The sequence below is a fragment of the Giraffa tippelskirchi genome, chromosome 8 (genome assembly GCF_054371585.1).
Source record: "Giraffa tippelskirchi isolate mGirTip1 chromosome 8, T2T-mGirTip1v1.2.pri, whole genome shotgun sequence".
NCBI lineage: Eukaryota > Metazoa > Chordata > Mammalia > Artiodactyla > Giraffidae > Giraffa > Giraffa tippelskirchi.
Genome location: NC_137282.1, coordinates 121,703,988 through 121,721,518, shown reverse-complemented (window position 1 = coordinate 121,721,518; position 17,531 = coordinate 121,703,988).

The following is a 17,531-nucleotide window of genomic DNA, read 5'->3' as shown; positions in this document are numbered from 1 at the left end:
TTGTTTCTACGAATGACTCTATACATATGCCTTCTCCCTGGAGCATTAAAGGGCCCTCACATCCTGAAGAAGAAGGGAAACTAATTAATATTTCTCTAGGTTATGAAGTCTTTCCTTTGTGCATGGGCCCAGCAGAATTATGCATAAATGTTAGCAGACAAAATTGGGCTTTCGCCCTGCCTCCCAAAAAGGACTTTCAGATGTTGCTTGGATTGTTTATAGCCCTCTCTTTGTCTGTGAACCATGTTTATACTATGGAGACTTTAGGGAAAGAGTTAGGGAAAGAACAAAGAACATTATGGAAAGGGTTCCCTGTTTGTTGGGACAAATGTCAAGCCAAATCAGGAAAATTAATATTTGTGGCTTATCATACTATCGTCGATTGGGGACCCCATGGTAAGTGGTTATCTAACTGCTCAGATGATGTTAACAGCACTGTGTGTGACTATGCTACTGAAGTCACATGGAAGGTTACCGACAATACGATGGAGCATTACCATGACAAAGGACTTCTTGGGTGGTTTGACGGAGAAATCTCCCCACTTCGTCCTCAAATTGTCCTCGATAAACAGATTGGGCCTGAACAATGGGACATCTGGAAACTTGCTGGAGCACCAAAGAATTTGAGACTTGGACCAGACATTTCACAGGGACCAGCCGTGGTTTTAGTTAACCATTTCTTTCGCTATAATCAATCTTATTTTATACAGGCTTTTGTCCCACTTCCTTTCATTATATCCATAGGAAACTTACAATTTAATAAGACTTTACGTTCTGTAACTTGTACTAATTGCAAACTATATACTTGTCTTACTTAATTTTGTGTTACTCCTGTTCAATTTCATCATAGTGCCTACAACTGGGAACAAATCAAATTTCGTTTATACAACATACATGATAATGCCTCTCTGAATGTACAATTACTGCAATAGGAAATCTCTGATACCTTTTCTAAATGTATGCCTTCTTCCACTAATTTAGAAACTTTAGCTGTACAACTAGCTGATCAATTATCTGGGCTAGACCCACGAGGTTGGTTTCAAAGTATTATTCACAGCATTGGGTCTGGAACTATAACTTTGGTGATTGTCTTGGTGATTACATTTGTTGTTTACCATTGCCTTTCTATAAGAATGGTTTATACTAAACAAACTCAAATGATCAGGACCTTTTTTTACAAATATAATAAAACAGGGGGCATTGTTAGGGAGCATTTAACAGGAGGCTTCCTGTGTGCTGTTTTTTGATCTGTCATGATTCCTCTGTTCCTTATTAATCCTTGAATATTTAAGGATTAAGAGGAGCTGGCAAGCTGCTCCTGGGTACTGAGGAATGCATGCATTTCCTTTGTTAGCTTTTCCACATTGTGAAAAGTAACTATTTACAACTCTCTTCCTTTCTGATATGGAAAGTGATTATTTACAATCCTCTCTGTTTGACATGAATTCTAGCCTTATGTTTCCTTGATAATTTGTAAGATTTTTGATCCTCATCTTTGCTGAAAAAGCTACCTTGTAAGACAGTATATATACCTACACTATGTTGAATAAAACACCCTTGTTCCATCAGAGCTTGGGTCCCCGTGTCTCTCTTCCTCTCTCTCTCTCTCTCTCCTTCAGGCTAATTCTTTGGAGCACAGAGGCCCACCAAGCTTATTTACTTGCCTGGGCTTTCAAGACCTCCTCGAGAGGGCGCCCTGAGCCTACGTAAGCAGCGCAAACCCTTTGTCTTAAGGTTTTATTGGTTTTCTGTGTAAACCAGGGAACATCAGCCTCTTTCTTTCTTTTACTCTCTTATCGTCAACTCCGTACCACCAGGTTCTGGTCCATTAAAGGATCTAAACACCCAGTGAACCTGTATCCAATATGAGAAGGAGACAATGACATTCTCAGTTGTACAAGGTTTTGAAGTTCTGACTTCTCACTCAACTTTTCTCAGGAAGTTAGTGGAAGAGGTGTTTCCTCCAAAAAGAAGATAAAACCAGAAAAAGGAAAAACACGGATTCCCAAAACGACTCAACTACAGGATGATGGAGACCATGGGCAGCCCTCCAGAGCAAGCCAGCAGCACTGAGGTGGGAGGTGAAAGGACTCTAAGAGGAAGGGCACAAAGAAGATGAAATTGATAGGATGCTAGATGCATTTGGAATACATGGATGGGGAAGAGAGAGCTTTCATGCTTAGTTCTGTGCACGCATGTGTTATAGACTGAGTATGTGTAGTACTTGTAATGAAAAATTCATTGATCTAAAAGAATTGTGCATAAATGCCTCAAATGCATACTTCCTATAAAATAGCATTTCTAAGAAATGTAATTTTGCTTATATTTCTGCAGAGTTAATAAGGCAACTGATTCTAATGCCTTTTCACAGATTTTAGATTCAAACCAAAAGAATGGAAATTTTGGTAGGCCACCTAGATTTAAATTTGATCAATGACATGCATTTGATTGCTCCACAAACCATGGAATTAATGAATACTTTGTAATGAACTGTTCACACCACTATAACTAAGAACAATTTCCCCAGGAAGGAAATAATACTATAAAGACAGTAAGATCATGATTGTCTGTCCAAAGCCAAGAGGCCAGGCAGAGTCAAAGTGGTGCTGTCCCATGGAGAGCTCACAACTGGCCTTTGCACCCTGGGTCCCTGACATGCAGGGTACCTGCCATGAAGTCCCCTGATTCTAAATGAGAACTAAAGGGTTCTATGGTAACAGTAATCATCTTTTACATTTAAAAATGTAAACTGAAAATAAAATAATTCATGTGAAAGCCAGTAATGATTTATTTCCTTTGTACTATTACTGGGAATCACCACCATGATTCACTCTGCAATTCATTCATGTGTTTTGAGTTCAAGGTGATAAGTAAAAGAATATATTTTAAATACACACATTAAGTTTGGTATAATCATGTTTATATTCCCTGTCCTCTTGTGTCAGGTCCGATGCTGACAGGATAGTTTAGAAATCCTGAAGAATAGCAAAGCAGAGGGCAGAACACTTCTAGGATACGGATTCTATTTGCTTTGTTTGCATTCTTACACTTCTGCATTGAGAATAATCTCTATGAATACCTGTGTTTCCCAAGCATTGAAGTTTTGTTTATTTTTAAAAATTTTAACTGATGTTACGACTGAAACAAATCAATACCTCAAGGAGACCCCCATATACAGAAGCAGTGAAGATCTAACAACACTTGAGCCAAGATGCAGGTTATTGTAGGATGCACTTAAAACAAACAAACAAAAAGGCCTAAGGGCCATTTTACTTTCCTCACATTTCACCTTAGTAAAGACATACCATATGGTAGCAATCTAGAGAGGAGTAATAAAGTCCTAATCCATCATATCTAAGAAATTTGATACTGAGAGAAAGTGGAGAGTAACATAGCAAACCATAATAAGCTAAAGAATCAGGTCATCAACATTTACATATATATATATATGCATATATATGTATGTATAAATTATATATAGTTTATTAATTGAAAATTTATTTTTGTGTAAAAGATAAAAAAAGAAGCCCTGACACTTTGAATAAAACTAGCAAAATAGATTTCTGTTCTATTTTAGTTTTTTACAGTAAAATTTATGTCAATTTAAGTTTTCTGGAAGTACTAACCTTTCTCGTGAAGGGATGTACTCATCACATCAATTGAGAGATGTGAATTTCGCGCATCTTTATATTATACAATGTATCATATCAAAAGGGAAGCTGAGGTCCTGAGGATGAATAAAATACAGTAACAGATACCATGCCAAGTGGATAATCAATATATTTTGGTTCTGTAAAAGTATTATGGTATTCTTCCTTGGACTCTTCTAGAGATTTCTGGAGTAGAGAATTTCAGTTCAGAATTCATTTCCCCAGGAATTCTATTGAATGGCTGGGAGACCACATACTATACTTGAAGCAACGAGGAAGCCACATAAAGTACATGGGCTCTTAACATCTCTGGGAGAATCATCTAGAGTCCTAGTTAAATCTTCATATTTGCAAACATTTTCATTTGGGAGAGTATTGCGTTTTATTACTTTACAAGGGACTGTAATGTAAATATAAAGCAAAGGACTAAGGTATCAGCCAATTTGCTGACTAGTGAGTGACTCACTAGCCCACACCAGCCTCAAGCCTGGGTGATTCAGAGGTCTGCCCCACCAAATTGCATGGACTTGTGTGATCTCACAAAGGTCGAAATCACCAATGTAAATATGAGAATGTCTACGGTCTAATATATGGTCAAGTGTGCCCTTGAGTTACAGGAATCAAAACAATGGTTAGGCCAAAACGAGTTTGCCTAGTCATTAATTGTTCATGGAGGACATATACGTAGTCTCAGAAGAAGGGTGTGTTTGAATTAGCAAAGGGAGAATTCCAAGTACATAAATCAGCATGATTTAGGAATAAAGATCAAAATGAGAATGATGACCATGAAACAGTGAAGAAATAAATTTAATGCAAGTAGGATGCAATGATGGAAAATAAGGTTGGGAAGCTCTCAAGGAGTGATATTATGCAAAAAGAAGTCATTAAATTTAGTCTGAGAAGTTCATCCTTGATACACCAGGCATCAAGCAACAATATGGTTTTTTGGCAAGATACAACAATGTGAAAAATAAACATAAAAAAATAAAGTGATCCAAGAACATGCTTTAGAAAAAGTAAGCCAATGTAGGTGAACAGAACAGACCCAAGAGATCACAAGTTTATGGCAAGAATAATCAATGGAAAAGCTCTGAAATGACTCATTAAATTATGGACAATGAGAAGTGAAGAGAAATATGCAAATTTAAAATACATTAAAATTATATTATGGTCAAATCTTGCTGACTGGATTTGGGGAAGGGGAGATATAAGTGCCAAAAAGCTTATTTTACTTTTAAGTCAGTTTCCTCAGGTGCTGGGAATATTTTCTGAATATATTTACAAGTAACAGTGCATCTAATTAGGACAAATGCTTCAGCCAGTCTTCTGGCAAATATTCCACTCAAATCAATGATGTAGTCTCATATATTATTACTGTCAACCCTTTCACACCTATGAAAGGGTTATATTTTTAATTTTTTCTATAGTTTTGCTATCGCTTCGTTTTAGCTGGAAGAAGGTGAAGGTTTTGCTGAGAACAGCATTGAAGCCCCTTTGTCAAAGACAGAAAGCAATGCTGATGTGTAATGAGTGGCACTCAGAGTAGGGCATCTTAGATTCAGTGTCAACCTGTATTTTAAAAGAGAGAATTTAGAAAGATGGTACAGAGGAACTCATTTGCAAAGCAAAAATAGATACACAGACATAGAGAACAAATGCATGAATACAGAGAGAGGAAGAGGGAGTGGAATGGATTGGGAGATTAGGATTGGCATATACACACTACTGCTACTATGTATAAAATAGATCAGCAATAAGAACCTACTGTATAGCACAGGGAGCTCTACTCAGTACTCTGTGGTGACTTAAATTGGAAGGAAATCCAAGGGATAGGGGATAGAAGGATACAGTTGGTTGATAAGCTTTGCTGTCTAGCAGAAACTAATACAACATTGTAAAGCAACCATATGCCACTAAAAAAAGGAAAAACAAAAGAGGGAGGCCATTAGCCAGATGATGGATATTAATGACATGAATGAAAGAGCTCAGTCGTGTCCGACTCTTTGCGACCCCATTGACTATACAGTCCATGGAATTCTCCAGGCCAGAATACTGGAGTGGGTAGCCTTTCCCTTCCCAACTCAAGGACCAAACCCAGGTCTCCCACACTGCAGACAGATTCTTTATCAGCTGAGCCACCAGGGAGGCCCAATTAATGACATGGATAGATCTAAATTTTGCTGAAATGTGTGTGTGCAAGCATGCAATGTTTGCTGAAATGTCTGTTCAGCTACAACATCCATCAAGAGTAAAAGAAATGGGAAGGAAGGGAGATAAAAGAGAAACTTCATATCTGAAACTTCAGAATTCCTGTGCATGCTTTTGCTTGACTTTAGTACTCTTTCTTTAAGATTACTACTGAGAACTCAGCAGGAATTTAAGACAAAGAGGAACTGGAGAAATGACTTGGAACATCTTAATCCATGTAGCTGGAAGTGATCAATGACATTTCTCAAATGACTAAAATGCTTCTCCCCAACGTTTCTGCAGCTGAACGTCTGTGGTAATGAAGGGAAACACATCACATACCTCCTTCCCAGTTAGATCACTCTGTTGAGGTCTCTCCAAAATTCCAAAATTTCACTTGGGTAAAGTGATAGTAACTCTCATGGCACTCTGGATAAAACACACATCCATTTGTGGTACATAGCTTCTATCTCAGAAAAGGAAGATTCCTTGGAAGATCATTTGAGTCCCTAGAATATGTTTTAATTTCCTTGCTCACCACCTAATGGGGCTTTTGGTGAATATAATCAAACACTATTTAATGTGAGGGTGGAAAACTGCACCCTATAAAGGTAATTTGGAGATGAGAATTTTTACACATTCTAAAAATAACTGAGACAGTTTATTATCTGTTAAGGAACACATATCCTGAGTTTCCAAGTAAACAGACCTCTGAATAAAATAACTCAATTTTCCCTAAGGGATGTTGGATGTTCCTACAAACTGGAATTAAACTGACCTAAACAAAACATTTAAACTATATCATCTGGACAGACAAAATGATCTGTTCTAATACATGTGTTTTCACATCATTCTGGAGGATCTGTAATTTACAGGAAAAAAATGTATGCCCTGAGAACAAAAATAGAAAAATTGAACAATATATGGAACTTTTTTCCAAGTAAATTTTATCTATCCATTCATGTGCAATAGAAAGCTAAACAGACAACTGAGACCTAGCTTTGAATTTACATAACTATACAGCAAAGGGAAACACTGACTAGGTAAAGGAAATCTGAAACTTAGTCCAAAACACCAGATATTGGAGAACTAGAGAAGCTCTCTAGAAGTTATATATGATGAAGAACGGGTGTTACAAGCCCAGCTAAAGGTCCTCTGTGAGAAACACTCCTCTCATTTTCGTGGAATATACCAGCTCAAAACAAGACACTGAATTGCATATATTTTTAAATTATTTTTCTGTAGTTGATTTGATGATGATATCAAGTTACTAAGACTATGTACCTTCTTCTCAAAAATCCATGGTGGTGATTGTTTAGTCTCCAAGTCACGTCCAACTCTTGCAACCCCGTGGACTGGAGCCTGCCAGGCTCCTCTGTCCATGGGATTCTCCAGGCAAGAATACTGCAGTGGGTATTACTTGTCAGTTAGGTTCCACTTTTTCAGAGGGTCAGTTTTCACTTTTGCTTACATTTGTGGAAAAGGTCCGTCACTTTAAATTCTCTGCAAGGCATTTCTGGCAAGATTTCTTCTTTATTCCATCTCTGGGGAAGGTGGCAGGGGCAGAATAAAGGGAGCCCAAGCACTAGGGTGAAAACTCTGAATGAAGGATTCTTTGTCCTAGGCTTTTTGACCCTGAATACAGAGAAATGGTGATGTGTCTTAAGGAGGGAGACCACAGTAGCAGGGTTAAACTTTTGGGGAAATGTTGTGACCAAGAGAACAGAGAACAGAAGCTATTCTAAGCTTGTCTGCTTGCACCTCTTGCCATCTGACCCAGATGTTTGTCTACTGGAGGCACCCAGAAGTCCTATCGCAGTGCACAGAACCCCTGGGTAGGACCAGATCCCACTCTGAAACCCTGAAACTATAAATCTCATCATCACTTGTACCCTTGACTTTGAGGATGTGTGTTTCATCTTCACAACCCATCAGTAGGATGACTCAGGGTGTGTCACAGAAACTACAATAAAACTGAGACTGTCTTCAAGAGGAAGGTCAAAAACATTTGGAATTAGGAACAGACATTTTGAGCATTTTAAAAAGTTTGATGTGTCAGCGTGAAAGTGAAAGTGTTTGTCCCTCAGCCATTTCCAACTCTTTGCGATCCCATGGACTCTAGCCCACCAGGCTCCTCTGTTCATGGAATTCTCCAGGCAAGAATACTGGAGTGGGTAGCCATTCCCTTCTCCAGGGGATCTTCTAGACCAGGGATCAAACCCAGTCTCCTGCATCTCCTGCATTGCAGGCAGATTCTTTCTTGTCTGAGCCACTCAGTAATATTATATAAATATCAGGCTTAGCGGACACATCAATCTTCAGATACAGATCTTGATAGAATTCAGTAGAGACAGCAACAGGGCTTTGAAGGATGACATGAAGAATGAGTTCTATGCACAGCAACATGTTCACACTGACTACAGATGGTCAACATTTTCTGGCCTTGCCTTTAGCAGCTCCCTCGAATTTCCATATGTCCTTCTTACTATACATGGTTTGTTTCCAGTGTTAAAGCTGGACTCACAACCTAAATCTTTTCAGTTCAATGACTGGTAAGCTAAATAGATTATGGTTTAGTGTAAGGGATTCATATTTCTTAAGTTTAAGCAATGAGTTGTTGCCTGTGGGGATGTGTTAAACTAACATGTGAATAATACGCCTCCAGGGACTTCAAACCAAGAGGTGCCTTGTATTCACACCAGGTTTCCCAGGTATTTTCTCATAATAATTACAGACCAAACAGTATTACTCCAAAATCTGTGCAACAGTAAAGAAAGAAAGTTGAGCGACCAGGGTGATGAACTGTTTAACAAATTTAATAAAAGGAAACAAGTGCTGTAAAGAAAGTGGCTGGAAGAGGGTTCCTGGCACCATTACTCACGTCTGACAGATTCCCTGGGGTGAGGGATGCTATAAGCAGTTTCCTGCAGTGATATAAGCTTTTAAATCCCCGACTCAGTTGTCCCGAAAAGTTGAAAGAAGTGTGATAATAAAATTACTTCTTCCACAAAAGCACATTTGAAAGTGACTTTAAAAAGTCAGTTGAAAAATAAAAACAAAGAGATCATTCTGCTTGAAATATGCACATGAAACACATCTCTTCTCAGAGCATCCCTGTTGTTCATTGTTCAGTTGGTAAGATGTATCCGACTCTTTGCAATACCACAGACCCCCTGCAGCACTCCAGGTTCCCTATCCTTTACTATCACACAGAGTTTGCTCAAATTTGTGTCCTTTGAGTCTGTGATGCCATCCAATAATCCATCCTCTGTCACCCTGCTGCTCTTTTTGCCTTCAGTCTTTACCAGCATCAGGGTCTTTTCCAATGAGTCAGCTCTTCGCATCAGGTGGCCGAAGTATTGGAGCTCCAGCATCAGTCCTTCCATTTAAATGTTTCAGTCAGAGAACTAGCTAACCATTCTCTGAGTAGAGACCATATTTGATCATTAACTCTCCTGTATTTCTCCTGGGATAATGAAGCAAAGGATAAATATTAAAATGACACGTATGTTCCTGTGGGGAAATAGCAAATTAGCCAAGACGGCGTGTTCAGGCTCTCTTGCCCCAAGTTTTGTAAATAATGACTGTGCAACAGCTGAGATTTATAGATTGCACTGCAAACGCAAGTCACCAGGTACTTGCTTAATCATGGGATACTGTGTGCGGTAGGGGTACGTGAGCTCCACCTAAAGCAGCGGCGGCATTTACTGCTGCGTCATGGGTATGTCCACTGGGTCAGCTATGAGAGGAGAGGATACAGCCTGTCTACTTCTCCAGCTGCTGCATCAGCCAGGAGAGAGGTTGTGCTGTGTTAGGTTCTGCTAAGGCTGCTGCTACAGCTGCTGTGCCATCCAGGAGAGAATAAAGGTGCTGCAGTTCCTACGGCTCCTTGAGTCTCCCAGCCTCTTAGCTCATGCCTTGCCTACCCAGGGTTCAGCGAACAGTGAGATACAGCAAGACAATTGGTGTCACGAACAGGACGATCAGCAATACAATTGGCGTAGTCGGCAGGATACCCAGCAAGTAGAGAAGCCTGAGGCTCCCTGGATGGAGGAAGCCAGTGGCCACCACGTGGTACCTTGTGGCTGTGATCATCTGGGCCTGGGCTGTGGTGGAAGACTGGGAAGTGGTGGATGGCTCACTGGATAACACTGAAAAGGTGTTTACAGGTGGTGAGTTCCCGTTTGCTGAACAAGGTGGCAGGGAACTGTCACTGGCACCATGCGGTATATTTCCCTGACGGCCCTAAAGGCAAATATGGATCGTGCTCTCCGTGATGCCACGCTGGAGGGCAACGTGCAGAGACGCTTGGAAGAACTAGGACAACACATATTGGCTTTAGAGCAAGAACGCCGTGGCCCTGAAGAACCCAGCATCTCTGACAGCGAGGTGGTAAGTGACGGTGATGATGAACGTTATGAGACCGTGGGTCCCTGCTCAGCAGCGAGGCCCGTTGTGCAGCAGAAAGTGAAGCATGAGTAGCCTAAGGTCAAGGAGAGGGGGCATCCTCAAGGGGCCCCCAGTGCGACTGAGTTCACAATGTATGGGCCACATACTCAGGCGGAGTTTGTTGACGTGGGTAAGCAGTTTCAGGAAAAAAAAAAAGCAGGGGTAACCCTTGGCAGCAAGACTTTTGTGACTCTGGGACACAGGGGTGGGCCCGGCACCAGTGAAGATTTTGTTAAGTTATTCTTGGGCTTCCCTGGTGGCTTAGCTGGTAAAGAGTCTGCCTGCAATGCAAGAGACCTGGGTTCGATCCCTGGGTCGGGAAGAGATCCCTTGGAGAAGGGAAAGGCCACCCACTTCAGTATTCTGGCCTGGAGAATTCCATGGACTGTACAGTCGGACACGACTAAGCGACTTTCACTTCACTTCACTGAGAGAAGTAGACGGCCGGCACGCGAGACCCCGTTTTGAAAGTGTGAAGACCTGAAAGCGAGACCTTCAGGTTACATGGAGGCAACTGTGGGTGGATTTGTGTGAAGGTACACTGTAAAGGCTGTAACCTATGATGGATGATGTAGATTTAGGCTGGATTGTATCATGTACAAAGGTTATGTTCTTTGACACCAACCTCTGATTCTCTAGCAGATTTAGGAAAGTGTAATCAGTGGGTGAGCTGTGAGGACTGCACAGATCCCCTCCTTGAAGGAGTGAGCCCAGTGCCTCTGGGGGGTTTTGTGCGTCCTTAATAAAATTCCACCAGAGTAGAGTTGCCCCTGTGGAGGCTTTCCTGCAATCTCACAAGGACAGATGGTGGATTGGACTTGGCCATGGACGATAACGTCACTTCATACGCAGTGGGTGGCTCTTCTAGCCCCATGAGGGCAAGGACTGTAACAGGAGTCCCAAGTGATACCCGGTGTTGGGTTTTGCTATGTATTGGGGATGTAACTGCTTGCTGTTGTAGCTACTGCTGTTGCAAGATGCAAATCCAAGGGCCAGCATTACTCACCAAGGGAATATCACAGATGGACGGCCCATAGAATGTGAGGAGAGAGACCCTAAAGGGGTGGAGTGTGGGGAGAGAGCAGATTGGCCAAGATGGTGTGTCCAGGCTCTCTCGCCCCACATTTTGTAAATAATGACTGTGTAACAGCTGAAATCATTTATAGCACTGTGTCTGTGCGTCATGAGGAACTGGCTTGGTCACGGGTTACGGTGTATGGTGCATAGGTGAGCCCCACCTGAATAAGTGGCGTCGTTTTTGCTGCATCACAGCTGTGTCAGTTAGAGGACCGTCTATAGCGAGCCTACTGCTACGGCTGCTGCATCAGCCAGGAGACAATACGGTTATGGCTGCGTGCCAGCCAGGGGAGGGAATAAATGTGTCTGCAGTTCCTACGGTTCCTCGAGTCTCCTAGCCTCTTAGCTTGCATCTTGCCTACCCTGGGTTCAACGAACAGTGTGCACAGTGAGATAGAGCAAGACAATTGGTGTCATGAACAGGATGAAGAGCGATGCAGTTCCCCTGGTCTCTTTCCTACAGTTTGATATGCACACATACATAAGTGTACAGTAGGGAATTGGAAGTAAATCATTTGTCATCAGAGTGGGTTTGTGAGCTCAAGGCAAAGAGCAGCGTGGAGGCCTTAAGGGAAGAGCCTCCCGCGGCCACCCAAAGCATTCCTTATTTTACCCCTACCACTGCGAAACGGTGGAGCTACAAAGCTTATCTTCACATTCTGTACATAACTTTGCCCTTGGAATTCAGTGTCTAAAACTGATACTGTTATGTCAATGTTGCAATCTGGATTATTGTACTACATTTTTGGTTGGAGTATAGAGGAGGACAAGGTGATACCAGACTTTGGAAATAAAAGTCTTTTTGAAATAGGAATTTTATCCCATTGAGAAATTTATTAATAGTTGCCTTCACAAACTAACTTAAATAACAAATGGAAGTTCAATACCATAAAAGTAAACCTAAAACAAAACAAAGCAGCAAATTAAAAAAAAAATAGAAGAAGAAAGAAAAGTAAGAAAAAAGAAAAGTTCACTGAATTAAGTCCTGAATTTTTCATTTTCAGCTGTTACTATCATATAAAAGTCACATGAACTTCTTGAAAACTAAATTTCTTCATTTGTAAAATGTAGATAGTAAGCCTGCCTAATCCATGGGTACTTGTACAAATGACAAGAAACAGGGCAAGGGGAAAATTTATTTTGATGTATCCCTGACCTTTTTTTTTTTTTTGAAGGTAGCTTGGTAACTTTCAAAAGTATATACAGTAAGACAGACTAATTAAAGTATTTAGAAAATTAGCACAAGCAAAAAATAGGATCAGAGAAATAAAGCCAGGAGTATGATAAGCACTAAATTTATACCATACAGTCCAAAATTTTATTAAAGATGAGCTGCATTTCTCAATCTGTGTTTCCTAGCAGCCCAAGCAAACTCTGAAATGATAATGTTTACCGGTGTCTGAAGGATAAAGACTATTTTTTTAGTTCATATGTAATCACTCTGTAAATTCCAGTTGTAATTAGTGATAATTATTTATGCTTTCTTTACTCAGTTTTCTTGAAATGATAATTATACCTACTGAATGAGATAGGTATACTTATTGAGATTAAATAATTGGATTAAATAATTCATACTCCTGACATGTAGTGCAATTTTGCTAAATACTAAGTATTATTACTACGAACAAAAACATTGCTGTCACTGACACCAGCATGTCTGTCCCTACTTTCACTGATAACATTTTACTGCCACTAATGCTTTTATTACTAGCAGGACAATATTCAGCAGCAAACAATTTATCTACTAGTTTATCTATTAGAAATTTCTGACCAGAGAAATGACACAACTGGATTTAAACTTTAAAATATTACACTGGGAACTTTTCTGGAGGTCAAGTGGCTAAAATTCCCAATGCAGGGAGCCCAGGTTCCATCCCTGGTGAGGGAACTACATCCGATATGCCACAACTAAGAGTTCACATGCTGCAACTAAAAAGGTCTCATATGCTGTAACTTAGACCCAGTGCAGCAAATAAATAAAAAAAATATTTTTTAAATATATTGCTCTGGCTTCTGTGTAGTGAAGAGTAGTGGACAACTGGTAAGTGGGTTAAGGGGGGACAGTTAAAAAGACTTGCAATTATAAACAGCATTCTTTTCTTAATTTCTTTTTCAAACAGTTTATTGCTAGTGTATGAAAATGCTACTGATTTTTGTATTTTTGATTCTGTATCTTAAAACTTTGCCAAATTTGCTTCTTAGTTCTAAAAGTTGTGTGTGTCTATCTCTGGAGTCTTCAAGATTTTCTGTATATAATATCATGCCTCTACAAGCAGAGACAATTTTACCTCTTCTTTTCTAATTTGGATGCTTTCTTTATTCCTTGTCTAATGGCTCTGGCTAGGACTTCCACTACTGTTTTGAATAGAAGTGATGAGAGTGGGCATCCTTGACTTGCTCCTGACCTTAGGGGAAAAGCTTTAGGCATTTTACTGTTGAGTATGACTTAGGAATAAGTTTAACCAAGAAGGTGAAATATCTATACACTGAAAACTATAAAACACTGATGAAAAACATTTAAGAAAATACAAATATGTGGAAAAATAGCCCATGTGTATGGACTGAAATGATCCAAATATATCCATGATATCCCAAAGTGATCTACAAATTTAATAAAATTCCTATCAAAATTTCATTGCCATTTTGAACAGAAATAGAAAAAACAATCCTAAAATTCATATGGAACCACGAAAGACCCCAAATAGCAAAAATTACTTTGAGTAAGAAGAACAAAGCTGGAGGCACCACACTTTCTGATTTTAAAATACATTATAAAGCTATAATAATCACAACAGTATGATACAGGCACAAAAAACAGACATATAGACCAGAGAAGCAGAATAGAGAGCCCATAAATGAATAAATAAACCCATGCATTTACACTCAAGAAATCTGTAACAAGAATGTCAAGAAGAAGCAACAGAAAAATGACTGTTTAAAAAATAGTGTTGGAAAAAATAAAAAAAAATAAAAAATAGTGTTGGGAAAAGTGAATATCCATATGTAGAAGAATGAAATGAGATCCTTATCTCACAGCATTTCTAAAAATAAAAAAAAATAGATTAAAGACATAAGTATAAGACCTGAAATTATGAAACTATTTTTACCTATGAATCTTGACATTGGTCTGAGCAATGTTTTTTCACTATAACCCCAAAAGCACAGGCAACAAAAGAAAAAGTAGACAAGTGGGATTGCATAAAACTAAAAGCTTTCTGAAGAGCTAAGGAAATAATCAGGTTAGGAGCCAACCATGGAATGAAAGAAATTTTTTGTAAACCTTACATCTGATAGGAAATCAATATCCAAAATAAACAAGGAAGTTAAACAACTCAATAGCCCATATGTGTGTGTGTGTGTGTGTGTGTGTAACTCAATTAAAGAGTGGGAAAATAATTTGTTTGGACGTTTTTCAAAAAATACATACAAATGGTGAACAGATATTTTAAAAAAGTGTTTCATATCACTAATGATCACAGAAATGCAAATCAAAACTGCAATAAGATATCACTTCATACCTGTTAGAAGGACTATTCTCTGGTGGCTCAGATGATAAAGAATCTAAGAACAGCAGAGCACACACACATATAGTATATAAGTGAGTGTATACACACACACACACACTTTATTTATCTCAGTTCACTTCATTTGCTCAGTCGTGTCCGACTCTTTGTGACCCCATGGACTTCAGCACTCCAGGTCTCCCCGTCCATCACCAACTTCCAGAGCTTACTCAAACTCATGTCCATTAAGTCGGTGATGCCATCCAACCATCTCATCCTCTGTCGTCCCCTTCTTCTTCTGCCTTCAATCTTTCCCAGTATCAGAGTCTTTCCCAGTGAGTCAGTTCTTCAGATCAGGTGGCCAAAGTATTGGAGCTTCAGCTTCAGCATCAGTCCTTCCAATGAATATTCAGGACTGATTTCCTTTAGGATGGACTGGTTGGATCTCCTTGCAGTCCAAGGGACTCTCAAGAGGCTTCTCCAACACCACAGTTCAAAAGCATCAATTCTTCAGTTCTCAGCTTTCTTTAGAGTCCAGCTCTCACATCCATACATGACTACTGGAAAAAAACATGCCTAAGACTAGCGGACTTTTGTTGGCAAGGTAGTGTCTCTACTTTTTAATATACTGTCTAGGTGGGTCATAGCTTTTCTTCCAGAAGCAGGTCTTTTAATTTCATGGCTGCAGGCACCATCTGCAGTGATTTTGCAGCCCAAAAAAATAAAGTCTGTCACTGTTTCCATTTTTTCCCATCAGTTTGCCATGAAGTGATGGGACCGGATGCCATGATCTTCGTTTTCTGATGGTTGAGTTTTAAGAAAACTTTTTCACTCTCCTCTTTAACTTTCATCAAGAGGCTCTTTAGTTCTTCACTTTCTGCCATAAGGGTGGTATTATCTGCATGCCTGAGGTTATTGATATTTCTCCCATCAATCTTGATTCTAGTTTGTGTTTCATCCAGGCCAGTGTTTCTCATGATGTACTCTGCATATAAGTTAAATAAGCAGGGTGACAGCATACAGCCTTGACATGCTTCTTTCCCAGTTTGGAACCAGTCTGTTCTTCCATGCCGAATTCTACTTGTTGCTTCCTGACCTGCACACAGATTTCCCAAGAGGCAGGTCAGGTGGTCTGGTATTCCCATCTCTTGAAGAATTTTCCACAGTTTGCTGTGATCCACACAGTCAAAGGCTTTGGCATAGTCAATAAAGCAGAAGTAGATGTTTTCCTGGAACTCTCTTGCTTTTTGATGATCCAAATGATGTTGGCAATTTGATCTCTGGTTCCTCTGCCTTTTCTAAATCCAGCTTTAACATCTGGAAGTTCATGATTCATGTATTGTTGAAAAAGTGGCTTGAAGAATTTGAAGCTTGGCTTGGATAATTTGGAGCATTACTTTACTCACGTGTGTGATGAGTGCAATTGTGCGGTAGTTTGAACATTCTTTATTATTGTCTTTCTTTGGGATTGGAATGAAAACTGACCTTTTCTAGTCCTATGGTCACTGCTGAGTTTTGCAAGTTTGCTGGCCTATTGAATGCAGCACTTTCACAGCATCATCTTTCAGGATTTGAAATAGCTCAACTGAAAGTCCATCACCTCCAGTAGCTTTGTTCATAGTGATGCTTCCTAAGGCCCACTTGACTTCGCATTCCAGGATGTCTGGCCCTAGGTGAGTGATCACGCCATCGTGATTATCTGGGTCGTGAAGATCTTTTTTGTACAGGTCTTCTGTGTATTCTTGCCACGTCTTCTTAATATTTTCTGCTTCTGCTAGGTTCATACCGTTTTTGTCCTTTATTGTGCCCATCTTTGCATGAAATGTTCCCTTGTTACCTCTAATTTTCTTGAAGAGATCTCTAGTTTTTCCCACTCTATATTTTCCTCTATATCTTTGCACTGATCACTGAGGAAGGCTTTCTTATCTCTCCTTGCTATTCTTTGGGACTCTGGATTCAGGTGGATATCTCTTTCCTTTTCTCCTTTGCCTTTAGCTTCTCTTCTTTTCTCAGCTATTTGTAAGGCCTCCTCAGACAACCATTTTGCCTTTTTGCACTTCTTTTTCTTGAAGACGGTCTTTATCCCTACCTCTTGTACAATTTTCTTTATCTATTCATCTATTAATGGACACTTAGGTTGTTTCCATATCTCGGCTCTTGTGAATAATTCAGCAATGAATATCTCTTCAAAGTTTTCATTTCCTTTGTGTATATACCCAAAAGTAGGATTGCTGGATCATATGGTGTTTCTATTTTTAGTTTTTTGAGGAAAACCTAAAGATTTCTTGATAATGTCTGTACCAATTTACATTCCCCTCAACAGTGCACAAGGATATGCTTTACTCCACACCTTTCTCAGCACTTGTTGTCTTCTGTCTTTGAGTTTATGCTGTGCTTAGTAACTCAGTTGTGTCCAGCTCTTGCGACCCCATGGACTGTAGCCTGCCAGGCTCTTGTGTCCATGGGGATTCTCCAGGCAAGAATACTGGAGTGGGCTGCCATGCCCTTCTCCAGGGGATCTTGCCAACCTAGAGACTGACCCAGGTCTCACATTTCAGGTGAATTCTTTACTGACTGAGTTACCATACACACACACATATACCATTAATGTGTGTGTGCAAAAAGTGAAAGTGTTAATTGCTCAGTCATGCCCAACTCTTTGAGA